Raw genomic sequence first — 19,468 nt, 5'->3', positions numbered from 1 at the left:
ACTTTTTGTTCAGCTTCCTGGTCATAATGAGCAGGATAAACACACCACAATGTTCTCATCATTTTTAAGTCTTTTTTTTTTTGCAATTTTATAGACCCACCAATCAGTTAAATATCAACTAACACTGAAGCACAGAAAGTTGTAGCTCTACTTTTAGCATGTTTACATTGTGCAAGATGAGCCATAAAAAAGTAATTAAAATTTAGTAAATGATTGACAGTGTTAATAAGAGATAAAACATTATCTAGAAGTACAGAATAGATTTTATCTGTTATTTGCTCCAAAGCAGCATAATTTGAACCTTGATTACACCCCTGCTACATCACACCCATTTATCTAGGGGGATAAAACAACATCTTGGTTGATGGTCCTCTCACCAGTGACAAACCTTACTTGAAGTCACAGATAACTACTAAAAGAGCCACTAGATGGTGCTGTTGCACTTGTAGGTAGAGATGTGTGCCTTACTTCGTGATGAGCTGTAATAATTTCTCTTGTTTTATTCACACATTAGATTGAAACCAGTGAAAATTACATTAAAAGTGATAAAACCTTATATGTTCACCATACAGTTTCAAGCAATGATCCTTTAACATTACTGTGTACACACTCACACTTGTACTGTGAGTTTCCTACACCCATCATTTCTCTAATATAAGAATGTGTGTAAGAATAAATGAATTTTTGTTTCCTCTGCAAGCTCGTCTGATGATCTCAAGACTTTATAACTACCTCCAACAAGCCCACTCTTTAACTTCATGGCCACTTACATTTCAGCCACTCAGTGTTCGATCATGTGGGTACAGGTTTCGGCTACATAGTGCCTTATATCTCCAACCAAAAACTTTTAGCATCCATTTAAACAGTACAACATCTGGGCTGACGGTAGCATCAGCTGAATAACTCAGGTTTTGATTGGCTATAAGTCTTTAGAATATTCTCTCAGTACCAACAAAATGGCCCATTTATAAGCCAGAATACAAAACAGTCAGTTAAACCAGTTTCACATAATAGCTCTAATGCACCCAGCTGGCAGAAATCTCTTTTTATGTATTCCTGATTCTGAGCTGCCATCTTGACCAGTATGTATTAGGCATGACCTGTAACCATAATGGAGGAGAAAAAAGTGATGAGAGTCTAAAATGAGAGCTTGAGTGTAAGCCAAAGTAACCTATATGGAGCAAGCTGAGCCATGTCAAAACTGTACTGATAAAATACATTAAAATTATGAAATATATTTAAATAAATATAAAAAATTTATTTAAATAAAAGATAAACGAGGACTTCAAGTTACTGTTTCAAGGATTGTTGTGCTTAAGAGAAACATGAATACAGCTAGCTAATAGCTAGCATTTCCTGAGTATTCACCATCATCTTGTCAAGCCCTTCTTACTCACTCAATGTAGCACTGACCAAATAAAAAAAAAAATCTGAGGCAAAGTAGAAAAATTTTCTGTGATCAGATGGATGAAAATGGGATTTTTTTCCCCCTGGAAAGCATGGATGGCGTGTCCTGCAGGCTGAAGAGGAGGGAGCACCAGCTTGTTATCAGTAGACGGGTGAAAAGCCTGTAACTTTGATGGTAAGGGGTTGCATTGGTGCCTATGGTGTGAGCAGCTTCCACATCTGTAAAGCTTCATCAATGCTGAAAAGTACACAGAGGTTTTAGAGCAACATCTGCTCCCATCCAGACGACGTTTCTTTCAGGGAAGGCCTTGCAGATTTCAATAAGACAATGCTAAACCACATACTGTAGCCATCACAACAGCATGGCTTCACAGGAGAAGAGTTCAGGTCACATCAAACCAGAATGGGACAACATTCCTCCTTTCCTAAAACTCCAGCAACTTCCCAGATGTTTACAGACAGTTGTTGAATGAAGAGGAGATGCTGCACATCATGAAAACATCAAGACAAGATTCTTCCTTTTTTTTAAATCAGATTTTGATTCAGAGGTATGGTTGAATTGTAGAGTTTTGATAGCAGCACACATTTTTTTTCTACATTAAAGCATGTGAACCTCTTCTGGTAGACCCTTTAAAAAACACTGAGTACTGAACTGATTTATTTCTTAAGATAGTGCAATACATTAATTAATAAGTATTAAATACTGTATGTTGCAGAGAGAACAAAGTTGCTCTTTTAAAAGTATTGTTATTATTATGTTCAAGAGGAAAGTCTGCAGCACCTTTCAACACACACACCCCTCTCCCTCTTTCACCACCAACTGTATTTACACACTCTTAAAAACACTGTCACACAGCCTGACTAACTGACAGAAGTTATCATTACACAAAGCGCTCTATTCCATAATTTATAGAGATCCCTGTCCCAGTCATGTGGAATTCTCCCAAAATAAATTCAAGTAAACACTTATGCGACAAAGAGGCACTCACAGTGGCCTGGTATGCATAAACAGTATGAACAGTGTGACAGTGTAATCCCAACCTCACACCCCCAACCCAACACACACACCTACACTCGGCAGCCCAGCTCCGAGCTTGGAAACGAGCCTAAACCCCTACCTCACCCCCAGCACCGATGCACCAACACCAATCCTCATCACCCCCCCTCTCTTTCCCCACACCTGACTCCTGGCTATATAAGCCAGACTCTAATCCATCTTCCATCATAATAACACACATCCCAAACCATGTTGTTTTGCAGGGTGTTCAGCAAGTTCATCTCCAGGGATGTTTTTGTGTTTTTCCCCAGGACGGCTTATTGTTTTAGCAACACAAGTTGCTATAAATCAATCAGCTCTCTGCTTCACTCTGGCCTCTGTTTAAAAGCTAGAAGAAAGATTTTTCCTCGATGCATTTGGTTGCAGAAGATGCGACTAAATAATTTCATTTCCTTGCCTTTTAATTTGCAGAAAACACTATATTTGCATGCTATAATTTTAAAAGCATAAATACACAGTAGAATGAATAGAATACATTCTTTTTGCTCCTGGAGGACTTTGTACTAAACTAGAATCAATACCATCAACCAGAATCCTAAAATACTGATTAAAATGAGTAAACTTGTAGGCCAACACCGATATTGATATTTAATTCTCTGTGTGGACTCTTCTCTATTGTAAGTATTATAACCAAACAGAGATGGTTGGGTTTAAAACCCTTGGAATGGTTGCTATTTGATTTCAAAGGGAATGTTTAGAAACCTGATCTGACCCTCTAGCGAACATACCTACACCCACGTCTCCCTTACCCCTCCTTCTAAATCACTCCACTGGAGCAGTGTAAACAAACTCCAGTTTGCTCTCTGATATTGAGAGGTTAAGACAAGCGGCAATCCTCCACTATGACAACACGGCCTCAGACAGACGATGTCATCTGTCTTACCTCACTCTCCATCCATCACACTGCCGGAGTCGACATGTCTGACAGTCCCACTCTCGCTTTTCTCATTGGCACAGGCCGCCACATCTGTCACATTTTCCTCCCAGTTTTCTTTTATTACAACAGATGAACTCCGCCTCCTTCGCTCCATATTCACAGGCACCTGTAGGGCAAGCATGCAGAGAGAGGTCCTATTGATTTGGTATCTGATGTCATCCAGGCTCCATGTACACTTTTTCGGTTATAACTCGGCTAATGTGAGTCTTACTGTCCTGGAAGAATTCCTTTAAACTTATAATTGGACACTTTTTCTGTAAAAAATAAATATATAAAGAAGAATTTTTGCACATGTAGGCTATAAAGAGCAAATTATTTGCAGTTTTATTCTTGAAGTAGAATGCAAAATGCTCTTAGACATCAACGCCACCAACATTTACATAAAGTGGTTGCACAGTTGCCTCATACTGAATGAGGTTTTATGGTATTTAGAACTAGAGGACATCTTATTAGTTTAATCTACATCAGATACTTATGGGTCTAAATGTCTAATAAAGTGGTTCCAGGGTGATGTTTAAAATTATGTAGCATCCCCTCTTCTTTTAACAACTGTCTAAACATCTGGGAAGTGAGGAGACCAGTTGCAGGAGTTTTAGAAGATGAATGCCGTCCCACTTCTGGTCTGATGCAGGATTCTAGCTGTTCAACAGTCCTGGATCTATTGAAATTATACACTGATGATGGTGGGATCCTAAAAACCTTCACAATTTTACCTTAAGGATTTTTCTAAATTTGTTCTACAATTTATAGACCCAGTTTGTCCCAGATTGGCGAACATCTGTCCATCTTTACATCTGAGTGACTCTACTGGTAATAAAATAATAATTATAATTTATAATTTGGAAAAATGTAAAAAGGTTTAAATTCTCAGATATTATGAATAATCAGAATTAATTACAAATGTATCCTTTTATTTTTCTCCTGTCAATGAATCTGCAAACATGGTCCAATTTGTCCACATTATCTGTGCAGGTTTAGAGATGACAGCACATCTATGGTCAGGGTAGAACACTGAATGAAGGTGAATGAGATTTACTGCTACTTAACAAATTTCAGCAAACACGAGCTGCAGTTCCTGTAAAAATCTTATCCTGCTTTTTGAAACCTTGATAATGTTTTATCCCGAGTGACTTCAAAGGTTTGACTGATCTGGCCACGTTGACCCGTCTCACTTTTGCACTTTACAGCATGAGAAAATTTCATGTGTTCTTCTTTGTAAAGTAAATGTAAACTTTTCATCTCGACTACTGCAATGTTCTTCTAGCAGGTCTTCCAGCATAAACAGTTGAACTCTTGATCAAAAATAGAGTTATTTCATCACTCCACTAACCTCCACTGGCTACTAAAGGATGACTGAATTTAGACTTCTTGGTTACCGTCTTCCTTAAAGGAAAAGCTGCCATCCCTACTTACAAGAAAGTCTATGTCCAGACCCACCATCAGAACAAGTGGCATCCCTTTCTTTCTATAAGAATCACCTCTTGACTCCTTACAGTCTGTCCTTTAAGTTGATAAATAGTCTGTATTTATATAGCGCTTTCATCCAAAGCACTTTACATCACATTCACACACTGATGGCGGAAGCTGCCATGCTGGGCACTAACCACAACCATCAGGAGTAATTAGGGGTTCGGTGTCTTGCTCAGGGACACCTCGACATGAGCTCGACCGGGCCGGGATCGAACCGGTAACCCTTGGGCTACAGGATGACCACTACTCACTGAGCCATGCCGCCACATATGATCAGGTATTCTTTACACTTGAGTGTATAAGTCACTTTAGATGGAATCACATTATGGATGGATTTGATCATTTGAATACTCTGCTGTTAAAAAAAATAATGATTTACACACAACTTTGCATGCATGATCAGAAAAACTTGCAACTTTAACGTGCAGATGAGTTGATTTTAAAGAAACATAAGTGGCATATTTGTCTGAATGTAGAAGCACTCGTAATAAACGTGGAAAAATCAGCAGATATTTAAGTGAAAAACAAGCTTAACATTTCTGAAAGTGTCAAGTTCGGGGCTCTGAAGTGAAAAAATTTACACAATTCTGTAAAATCTTCTTCTAAACAGTAGTAAGACTAGGAGGAGTTATTGAACTAAGCAGTTTTTGGCATGAAACCCAAACTCTGTCCCACCGAGGAGATTCTTTTGACACCCACAGGGCAGGAATAAGAAGGAATCTCCCTCTGCTGTGAAACTGCAGTAACAAAGTCAAAGTGTATCTAGCAGACTCAAGGGGCCAGCGGGAAGTTTGCCCTTCTGATCCTTGTATAATCTGCCCCGGGGAAGACACAGCTACTTTCCTTACCACCGTCAAAGGCACCTCCCCTCAGCTTTGAGCCTCACATCCTGATCTCATTGAGCTGGAGAGAAAATATTGACTATTTCACGAAACAAAGCAGAGTAAATATTTGAAGCCAATGCTGTGATACTCTACAGGGAAAAGTGAGATAGATTGTGACTCACACATTGACAGTTTGGCAAAATGATTCAGTAACAACTCAGATTTTAACAAATAACTGGCTAATCTTATTGCAACTCTTACAAGTTAAATGGCAGACAAGTTTCAGCTTTCACAAAAGCTTCACTGCCCCCCCGACCGCCCAATCTGGGGTCCTTCAGTTAACTCACATAAAACTCGCATAAAGTCAGTGGCACCAGGAGAGGCGCTCTGATAAATCAGCAGCAGGCTGCAAACAGGGCCCGGAGCCGGCGGACCTGTGTGCAACAGGACAACTCTATCGCTGAATTTCACAGGTCATTACTCTGGCTCCAGCCATCGCTGCCTCCAGTGGCTCTGGAGACGGCCAGCTTTTTCTCAGAGACAACAGCTTACTGGGCTTTGTGCTAGCTAAACAAGCGTGTCTGTCTCACAGCAGTAGATTAATGTCTAGATAGGGGTTTTTGCTCCTCGGGGAGACCTGTGGAGGAGCCATCCATCAAACCTTTGGAGACCATTACACAATAACAAAATAACACAATCTGGGAGAGGGGCTCATTGGCTGAATCGAGTCCTCTGGGGGCTACAGTGAGAGCCGGACGTAGGAAGGCTGAGTTTTCTGAAAACAGACTCAAAAACCTTTCAAATTTTATCCATAAAATCACCAACAAGTCAGCAAGGAGATGTAGTTGAAAACAAAAACCTTGGTTTCAAATCTGCGCACACATATTAACTTATTGATGAAACAATCCGTTTCTGAGGAGCTTTTTCATTGATGGCCATCTGTGAGGAGGTGTGTGTGTGATAAACACACAAACCCTCAACATGAATGACAGTAAACAACACAGGATCTGTGGTTGCACCCAGAGAGAGAGGGGTCACACAAACAGCATCTGACTGGCTCTTAATTTGTTTAAAGCAGCCCAATTCAAACAGGATCCCCAACAGAGAGAAAATCTCGTTTCCAAGGCTGTCGCCATGGCTTGAGCTGTGTTGTTCAGGAAGGAGATCAGGACACTGCTGACGACGCTGCTGACTTCCAGCACACACGGCTTCACAGAGGCGCCAGGTTGTAATTAACACATTGCAGATTACGTTTACAGGACCAACACGGTCTGACTGAGTTTTATTACTGCCGGGGATTGTACCTCTGCCCTCCTGCTACAGAAAAACACTCTCTGTTTGACGTTGCCGTGTCCTGTGTGAGAACATCTGACAGGTTTTGATGGTGCTAAGTGTCAGCTGGCTGCTTAGAGATAATGAGAATCTCCCCCTCGTTTTTAACAGTTTTCCAGCCATGAGTGGCTGAAGAGCCATGCTGCATCCTGGCAATATCCATCTATTTCCGTCCTCCCTGTCTGCAGCATCAATTCATTCGTCCCGGCTCCTGCTGTTGGTCTAATGGTCTTATTAGAGGAGGAGTGAAAGTAATCCATTTCTTGGCAGCAGGCGGCAGACAGCTGGGCAGTGAGGAGTTGCACAAAGTGGCTGATATAATTGTGAAGTAATCATCTTCACGCAGCTCCTCGCTTTCTTCTCAGATGCCAAGCAGGGTTTTAAGTTAACATGTTAAGGTAATAAAACAGCCATTAAAGTGCCAAAGTCATTTAGTTATCCAGCTTTCACTGAACATGCCAGCTTGTGCAAAGCAAAGAAATTCTCCTAAAATAAATTCAGCTCTAGAAAAAAATTAGACTGCTGCAAAATGATCAGTTTTTTAGGTTTTATCTTTTATAGGTAGAAGTACGGTCCCCTGGGACTCCCATGGGGGGAGCTCCAGGGGTCTGGAGTACTGAACCCCCTTGTAAAAGCTGTCTGGTCCCTGTATAACTAGAGCCAAGAGTGGCGAAAAATATCAATATCAATATTGGTCGAAAGTACTATAAAATATTGGTATTGTATCAAAAATAAAAATGTTGGTATTAAAATACGAGAATGAAGCAGTGTGTGTACAAATGTGTACAAAACAAAATGTTCTGATTAAAGAACATAGAAATTATTCGTTGGAATAACCCTGATTTGTAACCCTTGATTAACCTGACTGTATAGCATGGAACAATGTCTGGCTGGAAATACTAATCCTCTGAGTTGGGAATAGTCTGAGAACAGGGGTGGATGTAGAGGGTGGCAAGGGGGGACTCATCAAACATGAAAAAATGAAGAGTCTCAGCTTCAGGAGCTTAATTTTCAGTGACAGTTTAAGGTGATCAATATCAAAGCAACAAGGCTCATCAGTTAAGTCACATCACATTTTTACTGTCGGATTGAGAAAATAAACCGGCTTCTATAAGAATGAGCAGTCTAAATATAACTGTTGGTGATCTCTGTGCATTTTATTATTAATTCCTGGTTTCATATTGTTATAGGATACTTAACAATGTAAACAATTCCAGCTTTTTGGGGGGGAAAGTTGGGATTAAGCAGCAAAAAAAAAAAAGGAGACAAATGATGAAAAAAGAAAGGTATAGAGACCAGGAGGGTAAGGGTTAAAGAAAACCACTGACAGACCAGCACATAAAGAAATTAAGACGGGGGAAATATGTCAGTGTGAGGGATCAGATGGGGGAAAGGTTTAAACCACCCCTCTTGATTGGATTGAAATTCATTTTGACAAAGGCCGATCAGATTACCTGAGGTATTTACATGAGTCATTTATATTCTGATTGGATGTATTATTGGATCAAATATGCGTCATGTAAACATAGCTAATGGCACCCTGCCTCATTCTTTTGCTTCTCCTTTACCACCCTGTGCAAAATTTTCTAGATGCACCACTATCTTAGTGTAAAGAAGATTTTTTTTCTAGGATACCCTTGTGTGTGGCTTTATTAATGAACCCCAGTCTCAGTGTGCTATTGTGTTTAGAAGTTACATGATATCAGCCAACGGGTCTTGAGAGAGGTTTTCGTTTTTGACCTCTACCTCTGTAGCTTCGTTTTACCTCATATAGCAGAATAAGATGTGCTTGTCTAGGAATTTAATTTCTGGTAGCAATAATCAGAGATGCTGATTTAAGAATAGATTGCAGCTGTCTATTTTTATCCAAATATTTTTCTATAGCATCCCATTTGATGCACCAAAAAAAAAAAAAAAAAAAAAAAAAAGAAGAAAAGAAAAAAAACCCTTAGATTAAAGATACCAGATAAAAACTAATAATAATATTACTCCTAATATTAGTCCCGCTCGACCCGCCAAGCTCTGCTGCTGTGTGCATCCCAACTGAGACACATGAAGTGCAGCTGTGACAAACGTCTGCCAACATCTGCACCACTAGATGGCACATCTGCAGCTTCACACCGTTCAGAACACGGCAGCTGTCATTAATATTCCTTCATTGAAAGTTTCTGAACATGCCCTGCAGACATATTTCTCCCCAACTAAAAATAAACGCAGACATTTAGCTGGGGGTCTAACCCCAAAAACAAGACAAGCACTGGATCAACAACTTGTAGTAAACTGTGGCAAATTCCTCCTGAGGGAGTTGATTATATATCAGAATATGGAGAGGTGTCAGTCCTGTGGAAAAACCCTGGCTTTCCCATTTATCTCCCAAAACTTGTGTGTCTTAAACACTTCACACTGAATTAGGCTGAAGTGGAAACCCACTTTCCAGACTTGCAGCACTTCTTTCCACTCCATGGCAGGGTGATAAATCTTCCATTCTCCGCTGCCCAAACTTCCCTTGTTCCTCTCTTTTATAAGCTTTCTTCTGCTCTCTCTCGTTGAGCAACAGTTGTTTGTTTTGCTCAGCAGGAAAAGCTTGAAAGGGATTATCAGACTATGAATAATGAGCATAATAACAATTATATATCTTTATGTTGTTTTAAATGAACAGCATTGCATTTTTGGTTGGACTACAATGCCCTTAATCAAAAATTGTGTCTTAGGATTCCAGAGAGGAAAAATGAACACCTAATCTTTCCTAATTAACATGCTCCATATTTAAACTGAACACAAACAGAAATGTAAACTAACTACAAACAGTTGTGGTTTCAGGAGCTGCAAGCTCCAATTTTACAAAGGTTTTAAACCAAACCTTTCCCACTTGGCATATTAAATAATAACCTTTCCTTCTAGATTCTTTTTAAATAACTGGAATTACGCCTTTAGTAATGTTTTCTCATGAACAACACAGTGCTTGACTTGTTTGCACAGAAACTTGACAGATTGCAATTATATCAGGAACCCACAGGAGTGTTAATGACGGGGCTCTGTCAACAGGATGGAGACGCCAGGTGAGGTTTTGTCTCTGTCTCCGATGCTGGAGGGCTTTGCTCCTGATAACCTTTTATACTCCTGATGATGTGGATTATGTCAGACTGAGTGGGAGATGCAACCTTGGTTCTGTTGAAGTTTATGTTCAACTTAAGAACACTTGACCTTTGACTTTTGTCTTCAGTATTTGTTGCAGCTGTAACTAAGTAAGTTTTCAGTGAAGTAAGTTTTCAGAGGTAGACCCTGCAGCACAATGCATGCAAACAGCCAAATTATAAAAGGAATATTCTGGGATTTTTCCAACCTAGGCCCCATTTTCCTCCAAAGAACATCATGACTTACGACTGCTAGACATCTGCAGTGTGATATAAGACAATCCTGCAAAGCAGAGCATAAACACTTGCATTTGCAAAGGACAGGTTCAGATGATCAATATTTTACATCTAGAATATGTTTAAAAAAAAAAAATCTTATTTTCATTTATTTATTCTTTTTGGCCAAGCAGTGTATTTTGCTGTAGCACCCTATATAAGTTACAAATTGCTCTCTGAGTTTTCCTGACAACAGTACCATAAGCAAAACACCCCATGAGGGGATAAAAGATGGCTCTGATGGATAGACCTCTCTTTGAACAATGAATAAATAGTAGATTAAAAAAAAAAAAAAGATATACAGACGTGGACAAAATTATTGGTACCCTTCGGTAAAGGCAAAATAAGTAGCATTGACACCTAGTGTTTCAAATCAGAACTGCAGTTGAAAAAGAAAAACACGGAAAGTTTCGCATAGGTTGCCGGTTTGTGAGAGGACGGTTCTTTTATACAGTCTATGAAGGACGGTGAACATAGCGCCAGCAAACATCATGATGAGGAGCGAAGATGAATCACACACACAGTAAGTTGCTATGCTTTGCAATGCTAGTGCTAATTTCAGGCACTAATTTACGTTAGCATAAAATAGAGTGTAAAACGCTGCATTAATCAACAAATGCCACGCAGCGGCAGTTTTCCCTTAGTCTCACCTAATTAATTAATTTGTTAGTAATTTCATAAGTTTATAAGGACAAACACAGTATTCACTTGGCCCAAACATCATTACATTTGCTGTTGTAAACTAACAGGCCACCAGTTTACTCCACTAATACATCCATACAGTCACACAAATACATTTAATGAGTGCCAAGAAATAAATTAGACTAAAATCTTTGTAAATCTTTGGTTAATTTAAGCAAAATTCCGGCGCTGTCGAGGAGAAACTTTGCTAGCTCAGACTTATCCACCTTTCAAAAGATTCTCTAATATTGATCCTCTTTTTATTCCGTTTTTTGCTTTTTTTAGTAGGATGCCGAGGCTTTTTAGGTTTTTCTGAAACTATTTCTGTTCCGTTTCTTTTACTAGCTTCCATACCTGCACGCTGCTGCTCTTTAGCCAACATAAAATACCAAACGCTGCTTTGTTGTTGTTAGGCAACCGTGGGGAGTCACATCTGATTGGTTAAGGAACCAGGAAGTTGGAAAGAGAAACACAGTGCACCCAAGTTATTCTGGCACAGAACTCGTATTTTGAAGGAGAAAAACTTGACAAAGACATTCTTGATGTAGAAGACAGATTGTTTATAGGGGAGCTACCTTTTATTCCTCGCAGCAAATGAGAACATTTTACATTATTTTTAAGGAAAAAATCCTAATTTTTCAGCCTTTAATAAAAGAAAAACTCACAGTGGTCACAGAAATAACTTGAATCTGACCAAAGGAATAATAAATAAAATTTCTATGAAATTTAACCAATGAAAGTCAGACATTGCTTTTCAACCATGCTTCAACAGAATTATCAAAAAAAAAAAAAAAAAAAAAACTCTTGAAACAGGCCTGGACAAAAATGATGGTACCCTTAACTTAATATTTGTTGACACTGTTTAGCAGCGGGGTAATGGACCGGTATGAAGTAGTTTTCTACTGGTCAACATGCCCTAAAACACTAGCATATCCTTTCTTCAGAAGTTCACGCAATTTTTATAGTCATTGTCCTCGTCTTCCTTTGCTGTTTTGTTTCCTTCCTGATCTTCTTCTTCTTTGGTTTGTTTCTTTCACTGATCATATGCTAGCTATTCTGCTCAGCAGTGTCCCTGCATTTTCTGGCGGTATTGCTCTATCTTCTGCATCAAGCGACGGATAGCGAAGCTCCCTAAAAGCTGACTAAATTATGCGCGTAACCGATGCAGAAGACTGTATATCGGTCTTCTGAGTCCAGCATAAATGGGCCTTAAGGGTAGATGTTACCCCAGACCTCCCATTCTTAGGTTTACAGCCCTCCAAACCACAAATGTATCGACTGTTATTGGGTTGCTAAAATAACCCTTCACTGACTTAATGTTCATGAATAAAAATTCATTTTATGGGACTCAATTTAAAAATAAATTAATTTAATTAGATAGAGGCTTTGTAATTAATTAATCTTGATTTATCGCATTTTAATTGCATAACAATATTTGCCCCAGATTTAAATGTATTGTAGTGTATGGCCTGTCACATCATTTGTTCCCATTTTTTAAGTTGCATCTGTGAAAAACATCAAACATAACACAGTTTAATGTAAAACAGCAACAAGGTGATTCCCAAAGAAATATTATAAGTGGAGGATAAAAGAGGAAGTGGTTTCCTTTAAATATTTAATGAAATAAGAGGCGGCTTAAGATTTTTGCACAATCTTGTCTTTTAAATACAATTAATCTTTAAACCTCACAAACCTCCTGCAATGATCGTTTTAGATACTTCCCATCTGATCGAAACCAAGAGTGAAGCAAGCGATTTCCTGTGTATGGGAAAGAACTGGCATGCACTCAGATGTGAATAAACCTGAATGCGCCTTTGGTTTACAGAGATGGGTGGACAGAAGAAAGTTTGGAGACACAGGAGAGGAGTGATGGATGGCTGGCACGCCAGTCATTGTGAGAAAATTATAGCTGGATGCTGCCAGCTTAGGCAGCGTGGTGGCTGGCCAAAGCTCAATGAGAACAAAGGCCAAGGATCCCTGAGTGAGCGAGCGCCGGCCTGCTGAGATCCAAAGCTTCATATTTACATGCGACACTCAAGAGTTAATTTGCAGGGAATTCCTGTGCTGGGTACAAAATAAGGGCTGTTGTTTCTTTATTTAACATGACAAATACACCATGTCCATCCATTCCTCTCTGTTTCTAAAGGATCTTTATCCAAAGATGAAGAAGGATTTGAGCCCTCACGCGTCATAATAAACTAATTAATTGCTGTTTATTTTAAATGTAATGCAGCTCAGGGGTGAGAAACTTGGTTTTTTTCACCACAAAGAAACACAGTGATCTTTACAGAGAAACAGAGCAGTACTAAGTTCATACAAGCAAAAATTTGGTTTAAACATTTTTTGTTATCGCTGCGTTTTCGAGCTCAAAACATGGACGTTTCACACATTCCTAGAATTACCTTGCATGTTTGGAGTATTATTTGCATTTAATTCTGCTTCTTAGAAAACGTTCATGTGTGCACTTTTGGCTGCAGGAAGGCAAAGAGGCCCCTTTAACAAACCAGACCTCATCTTCACAGTGGTCGATGGACTAAAGCCAAAATGTGTCAGGGTTGCTACGGTTCCTGATTATTTGCAAATAAACGGTGCCCTCTCAACTCTCCCAGCTTGGCAGAGCTGCCCCCGTGCAGATCAAAGTGAAGCCTGACCTTGCATACCAGATGAGGGTTCGATTAATGAGCTCTGGACATCAAACAGAGGATCACCCCCCAACACACACACACAAATCATCAAAAACCAAGCTCAGTGATATTTTACAGCAAGCAAAAATGCTGGGAAAAAGAAATCCACATCAAACTTGCCATGCATCTGAGTCTGGACATCATGACCAGGACAGGGAGCAGCAGCAGCAGCGAGGAGATTTCAAAAGAGCGCATCCCACTTAGTAGCATGCCGAACAGCATCTTCTACCAAACAAATGACAAAATTAACAATAATTCATATTCTAAAATAACAAAAAAATAAAGTGGAACCAAACAAAGCATAAATATACTGGCTGAAATCTCCTTAGTCATGGTTATTTGATACCATAAACAATCCATAAAATTTTGTTTATACCAAAATCTGAGAGGCAAGCAATAAGTTTTTATGCCAGATCCTGAAATTAAAGGAATTCCTTCAGGCCCAAGTTTAAAAATCCACATGCAAAAGCCTCAGTTCTGACAGAGGAATGATGTAGGAGGACGCTCCAAAGAAGCATCCACTTGAATAACGAAGAGATAACCTCTAATTACAGGATGATCCCACAGCTTTGGTGAAGGTATGAACTCCATTGTGCAATTATTAAAATAATTCAATTCACCTGCCAAGTGCTGAAACTTGCCATTTCCCAATGTCTGTTTTGCACAATCAACTTTGTAATTTTCCATCTGTACAATGGTGCATAAGCTGAAAAATCCCCTTGATGAACACAAGTACAAGGTTTTTCTTTTACTTGTATTTAAATCAATTGCAGATTATAAGAGGCTGATGTCAGTTAATCAAATTTTATTTATGAAATGCTTTACTACAACCATGGTTGTTCAAAGTGCTGGACAGGGATTAAAAAATAAATCAAGAAAAAAAACATATCACACTTAGAAATTATGTCTTTAGCCTCTCGATGTCACTAGTCTGAGTTTCTTCTTTGAGATGCTTCACTGATTGCTGCTGCCTTTTTGTGTCTTAGTGCCACAAGGTTTTGTCTTCAGTAGGTGAAAAGCTAGAATTCATCCTGCCAAGCTTCCCATTTTTATCACAAATGCAAACATTTGGAGTAAACAATGCTCCAATTTTAGCCATAATAGGCAGGTTTTGTTTCTCCATGCCCATACCATCACACTGCCTCCACCGTGTTTGATAGATGATGGGGTGCTTTTCTTTAAATCTCTATATTCTTCTCTTCCTATTACACCAGTACAGATTCAGCTTTCATATCTGATCTGAGTTTGCTGGATGTCTTCTAACACATCTAACCTGGCCTTTCAGTTGTAAGTATTAGCAGTGATTTGTATTTTCTAAGTTAAACTTTCTGGTTTTAAATAATCAAAAGGTTTTGTTGCCTTTACTTTCTGAGCATCCTCGTAGGCTAAATGTTGTAAAACCATTTTGTTGCGTTTCTGTTTTGTAACCTTCCCTAATCTTCTAGGCCTTTTTGGGTTCTTAAGTTCAAAGGATATTCTTTCTTTGTGTATATGTAAAGAATTTATATATGTGTATATAAAGAATGAGTAAAATAAAATAAAATAAAATAAATATGGGCACTTAATTGAAACAGGCTGGATCTTGCCTGTCTGATCATGCTCTTCTGTTTTTGGCTCTTTTCCTGTCAGCTACTTTAAAATAAAGGCCACTTGTGCCCAAAAATCCTCACAAATCTGCATCAATATGTTACTAATTCAGTTTCCTTAGACAACCACAAAAAAATGCCTCAAACTTTAAGTGATAAAGGGGGTTTTCAGATTTAATGTCCTTAACCTGTGAAGATAAAGGCACCACATGCATCTGTTTGTTCTGAAATTCAAGCTGAAAGTCAGTGGCATCTTGATTGCACAATTCAGATTAATTGTTGTGGTGACCTGATGGAGTCCAGACTGTAACTAAGCTACTAATAAGTTAAAGACAGGAGGTGGCCTTTGGAATCACTGGTATCACACAATATTGTAAATATTAAGAATTATATTAAAATCGTTATAGCTAAGCTGTTAGTTTTGTCTGATAATCTGCCTGAATAAAAAAAGATAAATGCGAAGTTCCCAAAGACAATAACACAAAACATCATTCACAGGAGAATAAAAGAAAAGGAGCAAAGAGCATAAAAGTTGTCCATGCTCTGAACAATACGAACCTGGCAAACAAAATGAGGCTGTAAGTGAGCGACAGGTTCATATCTGAGCTGTGTGAACAACAGAAACAGCTGCTGGCAGAGAACACCTGCTTTCATTCAGGTCCGTTTCCCAGAGGCCTCGGCTCCAGCCGTGGCCGGACATCTGGACGGTCGATGAATGAAACTTCTTCAGATTTCCTCAGATTTGATCATACTGACAGATGTACGCAGACAAGTCGCTTAGGTCACTGAAGGAGGGCTTGTTTGCACTGGCAGGTTGGGAAATACTGATGAACTCCACATTGAATTAGCTCAGAGATTTATGGTAGATTTTTATTGTTTGTATAGTTGCCGAGTGCTTGAACTTTCTTAATTGTGTCAATGTTAAACATTTCATCTCTGACTGTCGTCTTAAACTCAACATTTGATTGCAGAAATTTGTGTTTATGTTCCCTTAAACCCCAAATTAAAGCTTTACTTTACTACTGTGGCCCTTAAAATGAGCTTTTTGGTGTAAAAATTCATCTCTAGACTAAACTCTGTTGACTTTTTTAGTTTGATGAATATATTTTAATGAGATGTGCCTTGTTGCCAACCAAACCTTCTCTGACCTGCATTATCAGGATCAAAGAGTTCTCCGTCTCTTTCATCGCCGCATAAACTCATTTTATTACAGAGCTGCGCTCCGAGTCTGGCTGAATATTTATACACGAAGCTTTCAAACCCGATGATTACAGCACATCCTTTCATGGTCTCATTGGTATGGTATTATTTTTTTTTTTGTAATTTCCACTGAATAAGCATCTCTTTGCTGACTTTTACCAACCAAGCCTGCAGACTCATAATTGAGGTGCAACAAAGGCTACCTTTGGTTCATTAAGGAGCTGGTTTGACTTATTAAAACTAATTTTATCATCTGTAGAGAAAAATGAATGACTTGTGTTTGATATTGTTGGCTGAAATAACAGGGAGAAGTTTGCTTTGATCAGGATGTAGGAGAACTTAATCAGTAACAAGGTTTTGGTTTCAAAATATCTCAATAGAAAAAAAAAAGTTGATTAGGGTTAAAGAGGAGGGGACGGGGAGTACAGTAACAAAAACATGCATATACCCGAAGACATCATTAAGTTAATGGATTGCTGGTGACTAAAAGCATGACATTGTTGGGGTATGTGAGACTTTGGTGTATCTGTGGACGAGGCTGTGACAGAAGGCGTTAGCAGCCCTTGCATCCTCTGGTCTGCAGCTGGTATTAGCAGGCACCGAGTGCTCTGTCAACACATATTAGTCCGTACACAAATCATCTGACCGGCGTCGGCACTCTGCCTGTTTTACAGCAGGAAAATCTGAGGGACAAAAAGGTGGAAGGAAAAAGAAGTGACTTGTGTTCCTCAGATGTGATAAGGAATATAATAATCATATTACTTGAGGACAAAATTATTAGGTTCCTTCTAAAATTTAAAGGTTTTCTCAAAAGGTGCTTATTTAACCATGCAAGGAATTTTCAACAAGGTATTTCTAAACATACTAATAGTGTTTAGAAAGTACAAATTATTTTTATGTTTACACAATAACAGAACTAATTCAGAAAAAGTACAAATAAGTGTCAACATTATTAGCTGCCTTAAGAGTTTACTTTATTTGAGCCACTGTTGTGCAATGATGGGCTTTAACTATGTTATGCTCAAAACTCAAAAATCAAATTAAACCTGAGGGTTAATTTCAGTAAGGGTTGGAGCTGTTACTTGAGAAAGCATCAGGTCAAAAACAAAAGAAATCAGTTGAGACTAATGAAAAAGAGCTGTTGATGCTTACAAAGCAGGATAAGGGTTTTCTAATATCAAGAGCTGGAATGAGAAGGATCATCAAGAAGAAGCCTGGCAGGGGCAGGGAGGGACCCTGGAAAGTGAACTACTGAGAGATATGTCTAAAGACCTCAGAAGAAGAGTCAAGACAATAGAGAATGACTTGGCCAAGTCAGGAATATTGTCTCAAAGATGATTATCAGAGCTCTGCACATGAATGGACTGCAAGGTTGCAGAAGAGATCTTCAAAACAGACTGAAGTATGCAAAGGACGTCCTGGAGAAAGATGGTGCATACTGGAAGCATGAACTTTAGGGGCTGTCCCCACGACACCAGAAAGTATTTTAGCAAACCACCATTTCATCCCCACAAAGCCGGGGATTAGCCTCCATGAAACCGACCATGTCTGAAGCCAGGTACCAAAGTGGATAGATTTGAGTCCTCTACCGTCTGCTGTACTGTACAGACAGCGAAGCCGCACAACTCGAGGATATGACATCAATGTGACGAACACGTGCCGATTCCTTCCCTCCACCCTTCCTCTAAATTTTTTTATGCTTTGTAGTCAAGCATTTTTGAAGAAGAAGCTCAACTTCTTCATTAGTCCAAAGAAATGTTTCTCTTTTGCTTCGCAGTGAATCCTCAGCCATCTTCTCTTCTCTGCTTCCAATGTGAACTTCCTGCGACACGCAATGAGCCTTTATCTGTCCATGCGTTGTTTTGCTCTAGCTTTGGAGTGTTACTCTTTAGCACCCCCCACAGCCTTGTAGTATGTACTACAGTGGTGTCGGGCGATGTTGAAGCCTTTCTCCTAGTTTTCGTCACCGTTTTTACAGTGTTTTCACACCTGAACCGGCTTCGGTACCATGTGGACATAGTCTTAGTCAGATGAGACAAAACTAGAGCTTTTTGGCCACAGAAACATTGCTTATGTTTGGAGAAATACTAGAAGGAGTAAAACCCAAACACCACACTCTCCACAGTGAAGCACAGTGGTGGGACTATTATGCTGTAGGGAAAACTCATCAAAGTTGATGGAAATATAAAAACAGAAGGATATGTGAAGATTTTAAAAGAAACCTAAAGTCGTCAGCAGCTAAACTAGGTCTGGGTTGTCAAAGCCCTGATTTGATTCCCTGTGAAAACCTGTGGAGTAAACTTAAGATGAAGGTCTACACCAGAAGGCTATCAAATCTGGAGAAGTTTCAGAGATTTGCCAAAGAAGAATACGTAAACTTGTTGAAAACTACAGTAAACAACTGCAGAATTTAGCAAAAAGGGTTTATAGATGACTGTTGGCACGAAGGGGGGTAAGAATTTTGACCCTGGTTATTGGAGAATAATTTGATTTCTGTGTGCAAAACACAATAGTGTAAGCTTTAATGTAATCTAAAATAAAACTTTGATGCCCCTCCTCTTTGTTTAACAGCATTTATGAAAAAGTTATCAGACCCTGAGGGCTTCAACCCGGAATAAAGATCATTAGTTGTTATGGTAGGGGAGACCGGGGATGGTTGTAACATGGGGAGAGTTGAAACGCCACTATTTTCACCAATCAAGAATGAGACAGGAGTCAGATGATCATTCCAGTGTTTGCCCACTTCCTTCTCAATCTCACATGGCAGTGAACAAGGCTGAAAACACATGCATGCTGATTTTATTGACTAAAAACTGATTTTGGGATAAGAAAGTAATTTTTTTTACCAACACTTAATTTAGTTTAGTACTTATGCAACTT

The sequence above is a fragment of the Melanotaenia boesemani genome, chromosome 2 (assembly GCF_017639745.1).
Source record: "Melanotaenia boesemani isolate fMelBoe1 chromosome 2, fMelBoe1.pri, whole genome shotgun sequence".
In the NCBI taxonomy this organism is placed as follows: domain Eukaryota; kingdom Metazoa; phylum Chordata; class Actinopteri; order Atheriniformes; family Melanotaeniidae; genus Melanotaenia; species Melanotaenia boesemani.
This window is presented reverse-complemented; position numbering follows the sequence as displayed.